General features: G+C 36.9%; 1 pseudogene; it reads left to right on the top strand.

Moving 5' to 3' along the window:
- Positions 1 to 4,636: 4,636 nt before the first annotated feature.
- On the top strand, positions 4,637 to 4,972 carry LOC114507066 (annotated as a pseudogene).
- Positions 4,973 to 17,004: the final 12,032 nt, after the last annotated feature.

The following is a 17,004-nucleotide window of genomic DNA, read 5'->3' as shown; positions in this document are numbered from 1 at the left end:
CCAACAAACAAAAGCCCTGGACCAGATGGCCTCACAGGTGAATTTTACCAAACATTTTGAGGTGAACTAACACCTCTCTTTATCAAACTATTTCATAAAATTCAAGAGGAGGGAAGGCTCCCAAACTCATTTTGCAAAGCCAGCATTGTCCTAATTCTAAAACCAGATAAAGACACTACAAAGAAAGGAAATTGTAGGCCAATATCCCTGATGAACATAGACTAAAATCCTTATCAAAATATTAGGAAACTGAATACAGCAATGCATCAAAAAGACCATCTATCATGATCAAGTGGGATTTATTCCAGGAATGTAAGGTTGGTACAACATTTGTAAATCAATAAATGTGATTCACCACATAAACAAAAGGAAAGATAAAAACCACAGGATCATATCAATAGATGCAGAAAAAGCATTTGATAAAATTCAGTGCCCATTTATGATAAAAAACTCTCAACAAAGTGGAATTAGAAGGAACATATGTAAACATAAGAAAGGCCATATATGCCAAACATGCTGTCAGTATCACACTCAATGGGCAAAACTACAAGCATTCCCCTTAAGATTGGGAATGAGACAGGGATATCAGCCTTCACCTCTTATTCAACATAGTACTGGAAGCCTTAGGCAGAGCAATTGGACAGGAAGAAGAAATAAAAGGCACCCAAACTGGAAAGGAAGAAGTAAAACTGACATGATACTGTACCTAGGGAACCCCAAAGATTCCACCAAGAAACTACTAAGACTGACAAATGTATTCAGCAATGTAACAGGGTACATTTAATATTCAGAAATCTGTTGCATTTTTATATGTCAATAATGAACTAACAGAAAGGGAAATTAAGAAAACAATCCCATTCACAATTGCTACAAAAAGAATAAGATACCTAGGAATAAACCTAATCAAGGATGTGAAAGACCTATGCATGGAAAATTATAAAACAATGAAGGAAGAAATTGAAGAAGATACAAGTAAGTGGAAGTACATACCATGTTTATGGATAGGAATAATTAACATGATTAAAATGCCCATGCTACCCAAAGCTATCTGTAGATTCAATGTAATTCCAATGAAGACTCCAATTATGTATTTCATATAACAACAGCAATCCTGAGAAAGAAGAACAAAGTTTGGAGGAATCACACTTCCTAATATTAAGCTACACCTTAAGCCATAGTAATCAAAACAGCATGGCACTGGCATACAAACAGACCCATAGATTAATGGAACAGAATAGAGAGTCCAGAAATAAACCCACACCTTTATAGTCAATTACTATTCAACAGAGGAAGCAAGCACATACAATAGGGTAAAGAGAGTTCATTAAATAAATGGTTAGGAAAATTGGACAGAGATGTGCAGAAAAATGAAACTAGATCACCTTACACCACACAAAAGGATAAATTCAAAATGTATCAAAGACTTAAATGTTAGACTTGAAACAATAAAAATTGTGGAAGAAAACAAGTAGCAAAATCTCAGACATTGCTCATAGCAATATTATATCAAATATATCTCCCCAGGTAAGGGAAACAAAAGAAAAAATAAATAAGTGGGACTATTTCAAAGTGAAAAGTTTTTGCACAGCAAAGGAAAAGCATCAACAAAATAAAAAGACAACCCACAGAATGGGAGGACATATTCACTGATACATCTGATAAGGGGTTAATATCCAAAATTTATAAAAAACTTATAGAACTCAACACACACACAAAAACAAGAAGCTCAATTTAAAAAATGGGCAGAGGACCTGAATAGACACTTCTCCAAAGAAGATATACAGATGGCAAATAGACATATGAAAAGATGCTCAACATCACTAATCATCAGAGAAATGCAAATTAAAACCACAGTGAGATATCATTTCACATCTGTCAGAATCACTCTCATCAATAAATCAACAAACAAGTGCTGGCAAAGATGTGGAGAAAAGGGAACTCTTTTGCGCTGTTGGTGGGAAAACAGACTGGTGCAGCCACTGTGAAAGCAGTACAGAGATACCTCATAAAATTAATAATGGATCTGCCTTTTGACCTAGCGATCCCACTTCTGGAAATATATTCAAAGGAACCCAAAACACTAATTTGAAAGAACATAAGCACTCCTCTGTTTATTGAAGCATTATTTACAATTGCCAAGATATAGAAGCAGCCCAAGTGTCTATCAGGAAATGAGTGGTAAAACAACTATGGACATTTATACAATGGAATAGTACTTGGCCATAAAAAAGAAGAAAATTTTACCCTTTGTGACAGTATGGATAGACCTGGAGAGCATTATGTTAAGTTAAGTAAGCCAGTCAGAGAAAGACAAATACCATATGATTTCACTCATATGTGGACACTAATGAACAAACTGAACTAACAAGGAATATGGGGACAGACTCATAGATGGAGAGCAGGATGACAGCTGGGGAGGAGGGAGACTAAAGGATGGAATGATTGAGCAGAAAATAAGAGGACTTATGGACATGGTCAACTGTGCAGTGATTGTGGAGGGGTGGGTATAATGGGACTAAATGGTAATGGGAAACATACAATAAAGATTAAGTTAAAATAAGAACACGTACAACTCTAAATGAAAAAAAGAAACAACTCAATTAAAAAATGGGCAGAGGAACTGAATAGAGATTTCTTTAAAGAAGACATACAGATGGTTAACAGACCCATAAAAAATACTCAACATCACCAATCATGTAAGAAATGTAAATCAAAATCACAATTAATTATCATTTCACACCAGCCAGCCTGACTATTATGAAAAGAACAACAAACAACAAGTGCTGGCTGGATATTGAGAAAAGGGAATCCTTGTGCGCTGTTGGTGACATTGTACATTTGTGCAACCACTATGGAAAAGTACAGAGATTCCTCAACAAGTTAAAAATAGTAATACTGTACAACCCAGCAATTCTACTTTGACAATACATGCAGTCAGGGTGCTGTTCAAATCGGTAAAGTAGAGAACCAATTAAGACAATCATTGGCGAGGGACAGGATTGTCAGATTTTAAAATGGCACTCTTCTGATGAAAGCCATGAGTAAAAAGATAGGTTGAGTATGAAATCCCATGAAATAATAAATGAGATAAGCATTTTAAACTTTGTATTTCAAATGAAAGTTTAACCAAGACAGCTCTCATTCTGAATGGAATTAGCAATATCAGATTCAAAGAAACAAATTTTTTTCTGCACTTATTACTTGTCTAGTACTTGAGAGAAGTTATGCCATGAACCTGCATTTTCTATATTTTCTATCTTTTGGCCAGCTATACTCTAAACCAGTTACAGGGATCTTTCTGTTTTTAGCTGAAGTTATGCTCTTGAAAATTCTGTCAGTTGGTACTGTGTAAAATGAGTGCCCTGGTGGAAAAAAGAGAGGCTCAGCTTTTCCATAGATCTTGCTCACAATGGGAGGCAGGGGCTGTGATCTCTATCCTGCTGCCAGCCCAGCAGTATAAATCACCTCTTTCACTTCAGCCAGCTTCACCTATGGTTAATGAAATCCAGGTTTTTAAACAACATATGGTTGGGCTCCTCATTACTCTTACAAAATGTGATCTAAGCTGTCAGTTTCTAATCTAAGGAAAGATAGGAAAAATGAGGAGAAAATGACAATGAAGCATTTCATTTCTTTTGGTAAGAAGATAAATAACAACAAATAAAAGCACTATATTTGGGGGTTGATTTTAAAGTCTTTGCCAACTTGGTCATACCTACAGTCTCTGTGGCCCATTGGATTTTAGTGTTTTTCACCCAGACTTCAAGTTATTCACCAGGAGAGTGTACTGTTTTTTTTCTTTTTAACATTTTACATTCATGAAAGTACGTACATATTATAAGACAGAATTTTGATCGTAACCTCATACTTGAGTGCATTTCTGAATCCATGCTTTGAAAAAATATACTATCTCTTCAAAAGAGGAATAGATAAGAACAACAACTATCATTATACTAAATTTATACACTTAGTGCCATGCTCTGTTTTAATACCAAGTAGTTCAAGAAAATGCTGAATGAAAATCTAACACCTCTGGACATAGTTGGATAAATAGGCATATAAGACAAAACATTTTGTACTATTGGCAAGCAGTAGAAATTAATAATAAAAACAATATTTTTTCAGGTTGAAACAGCACTTTTTGAAGACATATCTAAACACTTAGATAGATGAAGGGGACTGCTATAGTTCAATTCCAAGTATGGGCAGATTTCAAATCTCCAAAAAGAGATTAAAAGATTACTTTATTGCCAAAGGTCCTAATGTGTACATTTGTGTACATGACACAATCACAAATCATGAAGCCGTCTGTAAATTCTAAAGACTTTAAAGAATTCTAAATATTTTTTCTGATATAATTCTGAAATGTTAATTTATAGTTTTACTGGGTGTTTTACTTTGTACTTTCTCTGTACTTGTTTCTCCAGTGTTCTAGAATTGTACTCATCTTTCAGATTTTTTGCTGCTATGCTAGAGGAATATGGGTTTTTTTGGTAGCTGTATACTTAGAAATTTAAATGTAAACCTAGAAGATGTGCACAGCTTTGGTAGCGAAGGCTTCTCCTCGAGTGTGGTCCTTTCCAGCCCTTCCTGCAGGAGACTGTTGCCATTGGCCAGCCCCTGCTCCACTGTAACAATGTGCAACTGAAAGGCAGTAATCAAAAATGCCAGTACCTTGAAGAAATGCAACAGGACTCTGTGGAATGTGCTACTCAGGCATTGGAGATATATGATATGGAGAAGGATATTATGGCCCACATTAAGAAAAAGTTTGACAAGAAGTGCCCCAATGGACACTGCATAATTGGAAGGAACTTCAGTAGTTATGTGACACATGAAAGCAAATACTTTATCTGCTTGTATCTGTGCCATGTGGCCATCCTTCTGTTCAAATATGGTTAAAAGCATGGACTGTATACCACACACCCAGTGAGCCCTCCAAAAATAAAGATTGCAGCCTAAATTCCAAATACCAGAGACTGAATTTTTAGTCTTGTCTAAAGAAACACCTTGATCTTAAACATTTATTGTGTTATTTGGTACAGGGCATTCTCTGTGCTCATTTGTTGCAGTTATAGAACAATTAGAAAAACAGCTTACACTTGTGTTTATTTTCTATTCCATACCTCTTGGCTGCATGTTTTTCTTCCTCAAAGTCCATTCTTTTCCCTCAAAAATAAATTTGTTGGAGAACTTAAAAAATCAATAAATGTAAACGCAGGAAAAATTTTTCCTCTGTAACAGTGAGATGATGGAAACATTTTGGATACTAAACAGTAGACAAAGGTATTTTTTTTCTAGGCAGAAAACCCTTAAATGCATAACTGAGCTAATATTTTCTATTCTCCCCTCAAGACCCAATTTTTTGTCTTTCTTCACCCTGTTCTCCACTCTAGAAGGCTGACCTGTAGGACTCCTGTTCCCTTTGTCTTCAGATGGGTTTGGCTAGTGGTGAGCTCTGGTAAAAGATCAAAGGGAGGAAGGAGAGTGTTGACTGGTATTCATTTCCATGGGTTCCTTCCTGTGAGTTTGACTCAATGCCTCTCAACAGAAGTCTCTGGTCCTTTTAAGGGTTTCTTCTCTATTTGATCTTCTCCCTCCAGATTCCAGTAACCACTGCCTCCCTGATTCATTCTGGCATAGGCATGATTAGTAAGGCTACCAGCCCTGGGAGACTCTCCCATGTACAGCAGCTGCCCAACAGCATTGACTTTATACTTAATCCTTTTGTAAATTCTACTCCAATTAGCCTATTTCAAGTGTTCCACCTGTTTCCTGTTAGGACTGTGACTGGTAAAAATTCTATTAATCCATTAGAAAGCAGAGTTATTAAGGATCTGTATATTAAGCACATAATGTTGATAGATTTATATTGGATCAGTGTTTAATGCTTAACCTCGCAAAAAAGGAAAAAAGAATATTAAATGAAAATTGTTAAGATTTCAAAGACCAGCCCTGGCTGGGGTAGCTCAGTGGATTGAATGCGGGCTGCAAACCAAAGTGTCGCAGATTCGATTCCCAGTCAGGGTATATGTCTGGGTTGCAGGCCATAATCCCCAGCAACCGCACATTGATGTCTCTCTCTCTTTCTCCCTCTCTTCCCTCTCTAAAAATAAATGAATAAAATCTTAAAAAAAGATTTCAAAGATCATGCAACTATCTTTCATGAATTCATTCTTATGGAAAATAAACTTTTGCATATGGAGCCAACAGCTTGGTACTTGAGTACAGGCTTTCATTTTATTTCTTCTTGGAGGTATGTCTCCTTTCAAATCTTTCTTGATTCCTGTGAAGAGATAGCTTTAAAACAAAAAAGCTAATCTATTTATTTCATGAAATATAATTATGACTTAAATGGAAACACAATGATTATGCACCATATTTTAGGAAGACTTTTTTGACAGTGAGGTCTGCTTAACCATGAAAACATTAAACTAGAGACTGTAGAATTTTATTTCTGAAGGAATAATAGTGAAAACGATGTGTTTTTTACTCCTGAAGTTGACTTGAGTAGGATCAAAGATAGAAAAGGATAAGGAGGCCTCCTCCCAGACTATCTTCTTCCTAGATATACAGCAATCACATCAAATAAATACACCTATTTTACTTCAAGGAGTATTTATGAAGTATCTAGCATCTGCTGGAGCCTGTAGCAGGTGATAGAGACAGTGGTGAATACACAGTGTGGTCCAGGACATCCTGCAGCTTATGGGCTAGCAGAAAAGACAAATATGGCATTTCAAGTATGATGAGTATTATGAAAGAAGCATTAGAAAAGTCTAGGGTTCTTATCAGAAGGGAAGCCAATCATATTTTCCATTACTACCTAATTATCTAAGTTAGAAACCTGAGGGCTATTCTTGAATTTTGACCCCTAACAATCAGTCACCAAATTGTACCTATTTTGTATATTACACCTGTTCCCATTTTTTATATTATTTTTCTCTTGGTGTCTTGCACTTAATCCTGTTTCCTGTTCTGCCCTTCAAGTACATCTTTCACATTGTCATCAAAGTGTTCTATTTATTAAAGAAAACTGACCATTTTATATCATGCCCAAAATGCTACAGTGTAAAAGATAGAACTCTGCTTTTTGGTATGGTTTACGAGTGTCTCCATGACCTAGACTCTACCTGAACCTTCTGTTACATCCCTCCCCTTGAAGAGAAGGCACTAAATACTGAATAAATTAATTAAAACCATTCAGAGGGGTTTTATTTACCAGAAACCAACATATAAAGATATTTTTATTATTCTGCAGAGATGGAGGGAATGGTTCTGTGCTATTTAAACCCCCCATAATTTTATTCACTCATTCAATATTGATTTAATGCATGCATATTTTGAGCTCCAGTGAAATTTATAAGAAATATTCCCTGATGTGAAAGGAGTTTACAATTCCTCTGACAAGGTACTGAACAGGTAGGCATTAATACAAGACAGTTTTTTTTTTGGGGGGGGGGCTCAAAATCATGTGTCTTTATGAGAAACAAAAATATTCAACAATAAAAACAAAAACCCTTCAAACCTTGCCAAGTTCTCAACCATTGATAATGAGGAAGTTTCTTTTTCTCTCTTTTTTTCCTCAGTCCTTCCACCCGCTAAACTACTGCCCCCCAAACCTAGCTGTCATCCTGCTCTGTATCTGTGGAAACAGTTTCAATGACTGCATCTGGCTGGGGATATTTCTAAAGGGCCAGGACAATTGAAAGACATTGGCCATAAAGAGAAGTAACAGAGAGGGTTGATATTTTAAATAAGAGCATATTAGACCCTTATCCTTTCTGGGCCCTTATCCTTTCACCCTTTTAAGTTAAATTCTCCTTCCAGTTTAAAAAGATACTTCCTGAACTTGTTCAAGTGTAATTTCTTCTAGAAAGCTCTCCTTTGCACAAACTGCATGTGCCTTTTAGTAAAGTCCCATTTTTTCATGCCACCTCCCATCACTTTCTGCCTTACATTCATCATGTTTGAGTACATGCTTTCCCATACCCATTTCAGCAGGCATGTCCACCAGACCAGGGCCCATGTTGATTATCCCAGTGTTCTCATTGCTTCCTCCATTCATTGCTCAGTTTGTAGCATATCTCAGTGTCAGTAGGTGCTTAGTGAGCGTTTGTTGAATGAAAGTCAGTTCTACATTTGCCGTGTCATATCACCAGCCTCTGGAGAGTCATAATTGTCATTTCAACTTATTCATCCTTCCTCCAAGACCTCAAAATTGCCTGACTCAAGGCATCTCCAGGAAGGAAAAGACCCCACCAAACATCACCAACTCAGGGTAGAAGGTCTAAAAAGGGGAGGAGAGAAAGTTAAGCATTCAACCCTATTCAGGAAGGCAAGGAGGCAAGGAAAGCAGCTCCTGGGGAAATCCAGGATGACTGTGAGTGGTGTTGGCCAATGCTTCATTTTGGAATTTCATAAGCAGCCATTCTTTAGAAAGTTTTCCCTATGAAACTTGGCCAACTTTGCAGTGGGAGTTGGGGACTTGTTGGGTTACTCTGCCAGCTCAGGAACCAGCAGGCATAGACCAGGAACCTCTCTTTGGAACATGGCCTATATTACCTTGAGAGGGGTGTTAGAGGTTGTCTGTCTAGTTATTCAGTTAGAACTATGAGGGGAACATTAACCTTGTGGAGTGTTGAGTTGTCAGGCACATAGATTGTAGTAAGGCTGAACTACAGGCTGCAATAATGGGCTTCTTCATAGGGAGAAGTGTCAGAAGGTTCTAGGAGCAGTGAGGAGGCTCCAAAGAGGTCTGGCAGCTCCAATTCCAACTGGTGCTCTACTGTGTCTCCCATTCCTGCTCATGGCTTCCACCCCTTCCATCTGGTTTCTCCACGTTGGGACCAGGCAAAGGGGCCAGTTGGAAATGGTGGAAGAAAAGGAAGTGCCTTTTCTTTTCCTATCACGAGTCATAGATTTGGACCAGGGAGAGGTTAGGATCAAGGACAAAAGGAGGAGGATTGAAGAGCTGAGGAGAAGCCAAGGCCCTGTCCACAAGCATTAAGTATGAGGCCCATGCTTCTAATTATATCACCCCCAGAAGGCACTGAGCTCTTAATTGTAAGTGATGAGAAAATTCTGCAAGTGGTCTCAAAGGTAGTCAGTGACTTTGGAAGATTGCTGTGGATCCTCCCATGGGGGGCTCCTCTGGGGCCAATAAGATGTGAAAACCACATGGTCAATATCTACCCTGGAGACTGGGGAAAGGAGTCAAGAGGCAGAGAGCAGAGACTTCTTAAGGCACCTCATTTAGGAAGGAGGGTTGGAACTTGTGGAAGTCAAGTCAGGATAGAATTTTCAGCATAAAAAGAAGACTCCCAGTAAAACTATGGACAGCCCCTCAAATTCCTTTTCAAACCCCATTGCATTTAGAAAGGAGGAAGTAAGGCACATAGAAATTAATGCACCTTGATGAGGTGGGCTTGCCCAATAGTACAGAAAAGCAAGTCTCATGGCAGTCATTGTGGCCCATTTCACATGAGGATTATAGCGAACTTCATTTTAGAGATTTTATATATATTTATATAAATGCATATATATTTATAGTGCCTCTATCTAGAGCAGCCAGGCTTGCTTTTTCAGTTTATTCCTCTTCCAGAGGGCCAGCCAGTCCAAATAAGAGATGGTCATGCTGAAGACTCAAGTCCACAAGGCAGGTTTTAATAAGGGCCAGAATGTGCAACTTGAAAGCACTTGCTATAGGAATACATAGGAGAAAATCCCCTGTCAGAGGTTGAGCCAGACTGGATGTGTGAGTGAGTGTTCCCTGAGGGTAGCTCTGTTTTGGGGGAAATTTGTCACACTATTGTTGGAAATCAGGGAGTTCACAAGCAGAACTTTACCATCCTGACTTAGTAGAGCATGAACCTCTCACTGCTGATATCTATATCACCTAAAAACAAGTGATTAGCATCTACCCTGGAGATTGGGGAAAGGAGTCAAGAAGTGGTGTGACTGATGAAACAATCTTGCCTCCACTGGGATACTTTTGGGATGGAACTGGGGCCATTATCCTACCTCTCCTTGGGTTCTTCAAAGTGGCCATTATCTCTAGGAAGTGTCTTGGACCTCACTGGAGGCGGGGGAAACAACGAGGCACTGTTGTTCAATAGACTAGATGCCTGAGTGGGAGGTGAAGACAAATTATTGAACAAGTATCAAACAGAACTTGTCAGGTTTGTTTTTCATGGCCTGGCTGTTGAAAATGTGAATTCAAATCTCCCCTCTGCTGTAACTTGGGAATTATGCCACAAGATGTTCTTGGACAGGAAGGTTATATGATGGCTTTTCATTGTCTTCCACTTCATTGAAAGAAACCTGGGAAACATTTGATAATGTCTTTTCCCTTTGTTCCTTTTTTCTAATTATGATGAAGCCTTTTAAAAATATATTTTATTGATTATGTTACTACAGTTGTCCCTTTTCCCTCCCTTTATTTCCCTCTGCCCTGTACACCTCCACCTGCACCACCCCCCTTAGTTCATGTCCATGGGTCCAACATATAAATTCTTTGGCTTCTACATTTCTTATACTCTTCTTAATCTTCCTCTGTCTATTTTATACCTACCATTTATACTACTTATTCCCTGTAACTTTTTCCCCATTCCAGCCCTCCCTTCCCCCTCCCCAATGATAACCTCCATATGATTTCCATTTCTGTGATTCTGTTCTTGTTCTAGTTGTTTGGTTAGTTTGTTTTTGTTTTTAGGTTTGGCTGTTGATAGTTGTGAGTTTGTTGTCATTTTACTGTTCATGTAGTCTTAAAGAATGAAGGAAAGTATCAATCCACATACAGTTTTGTTTTGTTATACATAAATTGAAATACTAATATGTTACTGTATAAAGAACTTATTTCTGAAATCCTGTGTATGTTTATCATTCTAGGGTTTTCACCAAAATGCTTTTTGAAAAAAATAACTGCATGGTTTATTGAAATCATTTACTAAAGCATACTTTTAATAGCAGGATAATGGTAAAAACCTATTTTCTCTCTATCTTAATTTCTGATCTAAAAGAAAAGGAAACTTAGTACTGAAATTTCTTGGTGATTTCAATGAAAATTAAAGTTCCTAGGGTGGCCTCAAATTTCCATCAATAAAAGAAAATAGGATTTTCTAAGTAGCATACTGTTGAGAACTCAGGTTTTAACAAAAAGATTTAATTTGGCTTATTTCATAACCATTTAAAAGTGTCACAAATATTTGTCCTGACCAGCATGGCTCAGTGGACTGAATGTCATACCACAAAGTGAAGATTGCTGGTTTGATTCCTGGTCAGGGCATTTGCCTGTGGCCCAGCCCCAGTTTGGGGCATTTGCAAAGGGTAACCAATCAATGTTTCTGTCACACATCCATACTTCTCTCCCCATCTTTCTCTCTCCCCTCTCCTCTTTCTAAAAATAAATAAATAAACATCTTTACTTAAAAAAGTGCCACAAATATTTCATAAGAACTAGTGAACCTACTATTGTACCCTCTCTTTATTCTACACCCTATGAACTATTCCTAATTTGTCAATTTTTTTTCTAGTGGTATTATAAGTGTTATAAGTAACTGCTCAGCCTTGTATCTTTATTGCAAAAGGGGTTCTTAATTTAATAAAATAATTTTATATCCTTATACATATATTTATAAGAATTTTAAGGGTAAACTTTACTGGATTAACAACAGAAAATGCTTGAGAAATTCTTACTATGTGTCAACTACCATTTAAAGTGTTTTATATGAAACAACTCATTAACTCCTCAGAACAATCTTAAAGTAGTTACTATTACTAATCATTTTATTTTATAGGTTAGGAAACTAAGACACATAGAGTTTGATTAACTTGCCTAATTCATATAGATAGTAAATGTTGTTTCTGATTATTGAGCCCAAACAATATGGCTTTAGAATCAATGCTTCATGGATGTACTCTACTGCTCCTTTATCAAAAATGTAAACTGATGTGCCACAGTAGAATGATCATGTGTTTTGGAAGGTCATGGAAAATTTAAATCCACAGAAAAGACTTAAAGTTTTCATTTTTTAATCTCTTATATCATAATTTGGAACTTTATTTTAATATTTAAAATGAATTTATCAAATGCAGCAAACATACTGTTCATCATTTGTGTGCGTGCATGCATGTGAGTGTATAATTTAAGAGGAGAGAACCAATGTTCTTGCTTTTAAAGAGTGCTGGGCATGGTGGTAGATGGTTAGGTCTCAGTAGAAAGATTCTGTAAGAAATTGCAAAAGATAGAAGGAGATGGAGTGAAGGAATGGGGAAGATATAGTTTACAGTTACACTTATGTGGTTTGGACACGATGACAGTGAGTTTGCCCCATTGTGTGTTCCATGGCCACAACATGCCATGTGAAGGCTAATGGTCAATATTGCAATGCCAGAGTAAGTTGTCTTTATAAGGTGTGAATGAGTATAGAGGTTGGCTTTTGAGATAAATTGTTCCAGAAGCTGTTCATAGAGTGGATTGCAACTGGAAATGTACAGTAGAGGTTCAGGTAAAGCCCAGATGGAAGAACAAGGCTGGGATTGGATGTAAAACAAGCAAAACTTTAAGAGATGCTGCAGAAAAGATATGTAATATTGATACAGTGATAAAATTAGAGATGCTAGTTTATTGTATGAGAATGAGGGAGACTCTAAGATTAAATTTGAGGATTAAAATATTTTCCATGTTATCAGCATATTCAAATAGAGATGGTCAATAGGCATCTGGATGTAGAGAGCAAACTGACTAGAGATTTGGTTACCAGTAGCATGAAAGTAGTATATTTTGCTCATACCATTGCATGGCCTCTGAGTTTGTCTAGCTTTTTCTATTCTTGTCCCTCTAGTTCATTCTCCATACAAAAGCTTAAGTGATCTTCTAAGGAGGTAATCAAAACAGTGCTTCCTTCTTAAATTTCTTTAACAAGCTGATTCTAAATGGCTGAGAAATGGAGGCTTCAAAGGAATTTTTGAAAGGAGAGGACACGTTTTGAGTTGTCACAATAAAGGTGAAGCTATTACTATTATTTAGTGAATGTGAATTATGAATTCTTTGTATCCTGAAATACTGCAATGCCTGAGCATTTATATGTTTAAATTCATGTGATTCTATTATAAATTATTCCTTCTTATAGTACCATTAGGATAGTATATATTTTAAAGTCTATATATGTGTATATCTGATCTTATACATATTATACATATGTAAAGATAATATTTATGTAAGTTATATATTGTCTATCGAATTTATTCCAGGGTAAGGATAAAATTTTATAAAATATTTCTTATATTACTTTCTAATTTTGTTCACCACCGAAGTAAAATAAGGAAGAAATAAGTATTAGTTCAAAGGAATATATTGAGTTTTGGAGAGACATTCTAAATGTAGATAAGGCTAAACTTAAACACAATTAATTTTAATCCTTGAGTTCATTTCATTATCACTAGCAAGCATGAATACAGTGCTGGGTGCCACCCTGAAGTAAATTTGAGTTAATAACACAAGAGTTGTCATCTTGGGTCAGGCTGGGCCATATAACCCTAGAGACAAGTGACCTCTGTGACATCTGCCTGGGATATGAGGTTGTACCATTGCTAGTTTCCCTTGATCAGATATAAATATACCATTCATAAATCTGTTCAAGCTGTTTCTGAATCTATATTTTCATTCTATACCAAATTTTGGGAGGGAACTCTGTAAGTTTACTACTGACTATCCCAAATTGTGTGTTCTCAAGCTGTGAGAGATGGTTCCTAGGATGAATATTCCAGAATCTAGAAAGTTTCAGAGACACAAAAACAGTGGCTCCCCAAGAGCATCCCCAGTACAAATCTATCCAGTAACTCTATTAAATGGGTCCTGAGGTGAAATGCACTGGAAAAGCACTTTATATTATGTCCTTTCCTAGGATAATCATGGTGATTATTACACTGAAGATCCTGAAAGAAAAAGAAATGTGATCATAAAACCTCTGTGTGCAACACTCTGCAGAGCTATTTTTCCATGGGGAAACCTGGTCTACCAGTTTAGAAACAAACTGCTGGAGCTTTTTATGTCTCTGTACTGACTAAGGGACAGTTGTCAGATGATGACAAGTAGAGCATTTTCTATTCTCCTAACCCATTTCCAATGCAGATTGTTGACTGTGAATGGTGAGACAATGCAAAACCAGATAGAGTAATGAGTCAGTCACCACTAGGAAAGCGGCCAAAGGGGTGCAGGGGGGAAGGGACAGCCAACTCATTTAAAGAACATGGGACTTGGAATAATAAGTCATGAGTTGAGTCCCTGCTCTATTATCACTTGCAGCTATGTGATCTTGGGACAGTCACTTGGTTCTCTGAGTTTCCTCATGCATGAATGTATGAAATGGGGACAATAGGAATAGCTATTTGTTACTAGAATTACTTTGTGAATATATTTATTAAGGCATGTGTAAACTTGGCAGAGTGTATTGGTTATTTGTTATATGTTTAAAGTATTTAATATGTTCTAAATAAGGAGTCCTAGTGTTCTTAATTAGTGAATTGAATTATTAAACATATAGAAGGTGACTCTTTGGATTTAAGGCTAAAATTATCTCTAGTATATAAATGCATAAAAGGAAGAGAGATCCAACTGTTCCTCTGCTAAAAGGAAAAAATAACACATAGGAGGTTAATAAACTGTGTGCTCTGTCACTGTCCCAGGTGCAAACATCAGGGCATTCAATGAGTAACACAGCTGGCCCAATTTAGTGCTCAGCACCTGTCTTTATTTCTGCTCTGTTGGAACTTGCAACACAAAGAGTAGCTTCTGAAAAAACTGGTTTTAATACCTTTCTACAAATGTTCCCAAGAGTTTAGGTTCACAAATAAATAACATTTTTTACCATTTTCTAAAGAGTAAACAGGATTTTATCTAGCTTTTGTTAAAGTGTTTTCCTACTTTCTTTAAAGAAATAAAAAAAGTGGTTACATACAGAAGTCAGATTTTGCCCTCCAAATCCAAAACACAGATACAACCATAGAACCCTTCCCACTACTCAAAAGCCAGAAAGTCAGGGGAATACTTAAGCTTCCCAACACAGGTAATTTAAGAAAATATTCTTATGTGTTGAATGTATAATGGATGTGCAATTAATAATGAGTTCATAAGGCAATGCTTATTGGCAGATGCTTTGCCATTTCAAAATAAAAATGATTTAAATTCACTTTCACTAAGAACACATATATGTGTCATAGGCTACTGCTCAGAGATAAGAGATAGAACAACATCAAACAAATGATGAGATGATGCATTTCTTGGAGGGTGGGTCCCTCTTATTATAGATCATGCTCAGGGTATGGGCCTATGCTTCTAGGCAAAAAACAAGTTGCTCCTACATTGTAGAAGCTGAACTTGAATTAGGTTTGGGAGGTAAATCTGGGAGAGAACCTTAGGTGTTATGAATGGCCACCACTGGGAAAAGCAGTGGAAAGTAAGCACAGACTTATTTTGTTTTACTTTTCCTGAAGGCAGAAGTGGTGGTATTAATGGTCATGGTGGTGGTGGTATGTGTGCATGTGTAGAAATAAAATATGTGTTTCAGACCCTAGATTTATGCTGAGTTTGTTAAAGGAAGAAGTATAGCAGAACAAATTTCAATAACTCAAATGCTCTTGGTGCAGCAAGAAAATTACATGATAAAGAGGGAAGGATGAAGCCAGTACAGACTGTGTTGCAATGATCATTCCTTCTAAAGCCATTCAAAGGACATTTGTTTTTTTAAAAACATCATGCAGCCCAAACCAAACAGCTGTATGGGTTCAAGCCATCTCCTGGATTGCAAACTCTAGGCAAAAATGTGAAGAGTAGGGGCTATGGAGTCAGACTGTCTAGGTTCAGTTCCAGTTAGTTTGGCAAGTTGCTGAACACCTGAAAGCCTCCTTTTCCCTAACTCTGAAATGTAAATAATAATAGACTTACCCTATTGGATTACTGTGAGGATGTTGTGATAATTTATATACATAACATGCTTAACAGAATGATTAGCACCTAGAAAGCACTTAATAAATACTAGCTGCTTATCCACATACACATAAGCTATATATACAAATGATCATTTCCTTTTTCAAACAGCCACCCAGGAAAGCTAGCTATATACTTTAAAAATAATGTCTTGTGGTATATTCTTTTGAGTGTAATTAATGTCAGCAAATCTTTTTTTTTTTCAGAGAGTGGGAGGGGATTTGGGTTTCGGAAAATATAAGTTCTTTGTAGTGAATATTGATGAATAAGATGAATAATCAAATTGGGTAATATAATTTTAAGTAAAATTAAGCTAATAAAAGGGAAGAAGAATTTTGACACAAAAGGATGTATAGAAGGGAGATAGGAATTCAGAGAGAATGGCTCATAAGCATTTTGTTGGGTTAGGGGTTTCTTCATATTCTCTATCACATTATGACATTTACATGTTGGAGAACCCTGGGTTCAGTAATCGAGACTCTTCTCTATAAATCCTTACAGTATCTAGCTGGTCTGATCCAGTTTTATGGCTTTAAATACCTTCTGTTTGCCAAATTCCTAAATTTGTATCTTCAGCTACACTCTGTTCTCTGGATTTTAATCTATATACCCATTCAGCTAGTTGACACCTCCACACAGATATTGAATGAGCTCTTCAAACTTATCTCAAGAAGAGAGCTCCTGATATTCACTCCCTCCTTTCCAAACCGGTGTCTCTGGTATTCTTCCTTGTCTCAGCTAATGGTAACTCTGTTCTTCCAGTTGTTTAAGGTGAAACCTTATTTTTTTATTTCTCACATCTGGTTCATCCCTCACATCTGGCTCATCAGCAAATTCTGTCCACTGTCCCACCCCTGGCTCTATCCCCAGGCCCAAACTACCATCATTTCTCCACTGGATTATTACAAAAATACTTTCTGTTCCTGTTCTTGTTCTCTTCCTAAGCACATTACTACAGTAATTCTGTTAAAATGAAAACCTGGTCATATTAGTTCTCTAGGCATCCTATCTGAGTC

Source organism: Phyllostomus discolor, chromosome 9 (assembly GCF_004126475.2).
Source record: "Phyllostomus discolor isolate MPI-MPIP mPhyDis1 chromosome 9, mPhyDis1.pri.v3, whole genome shotgun sequence".
NCBI classification, from domain to species: domain Eukaryota; kingdom Metazoa; phylum Chordata; class Mammalia; order Chiroptera; family Phyllostomidae; genus Phyllostomus; species Phyllostomus discolor.
The sequence above is the reverse complement of the archived record's forward strand: the minus strand, read 5'-3'. Positions and strand labels throughout refer to the sequence as shown.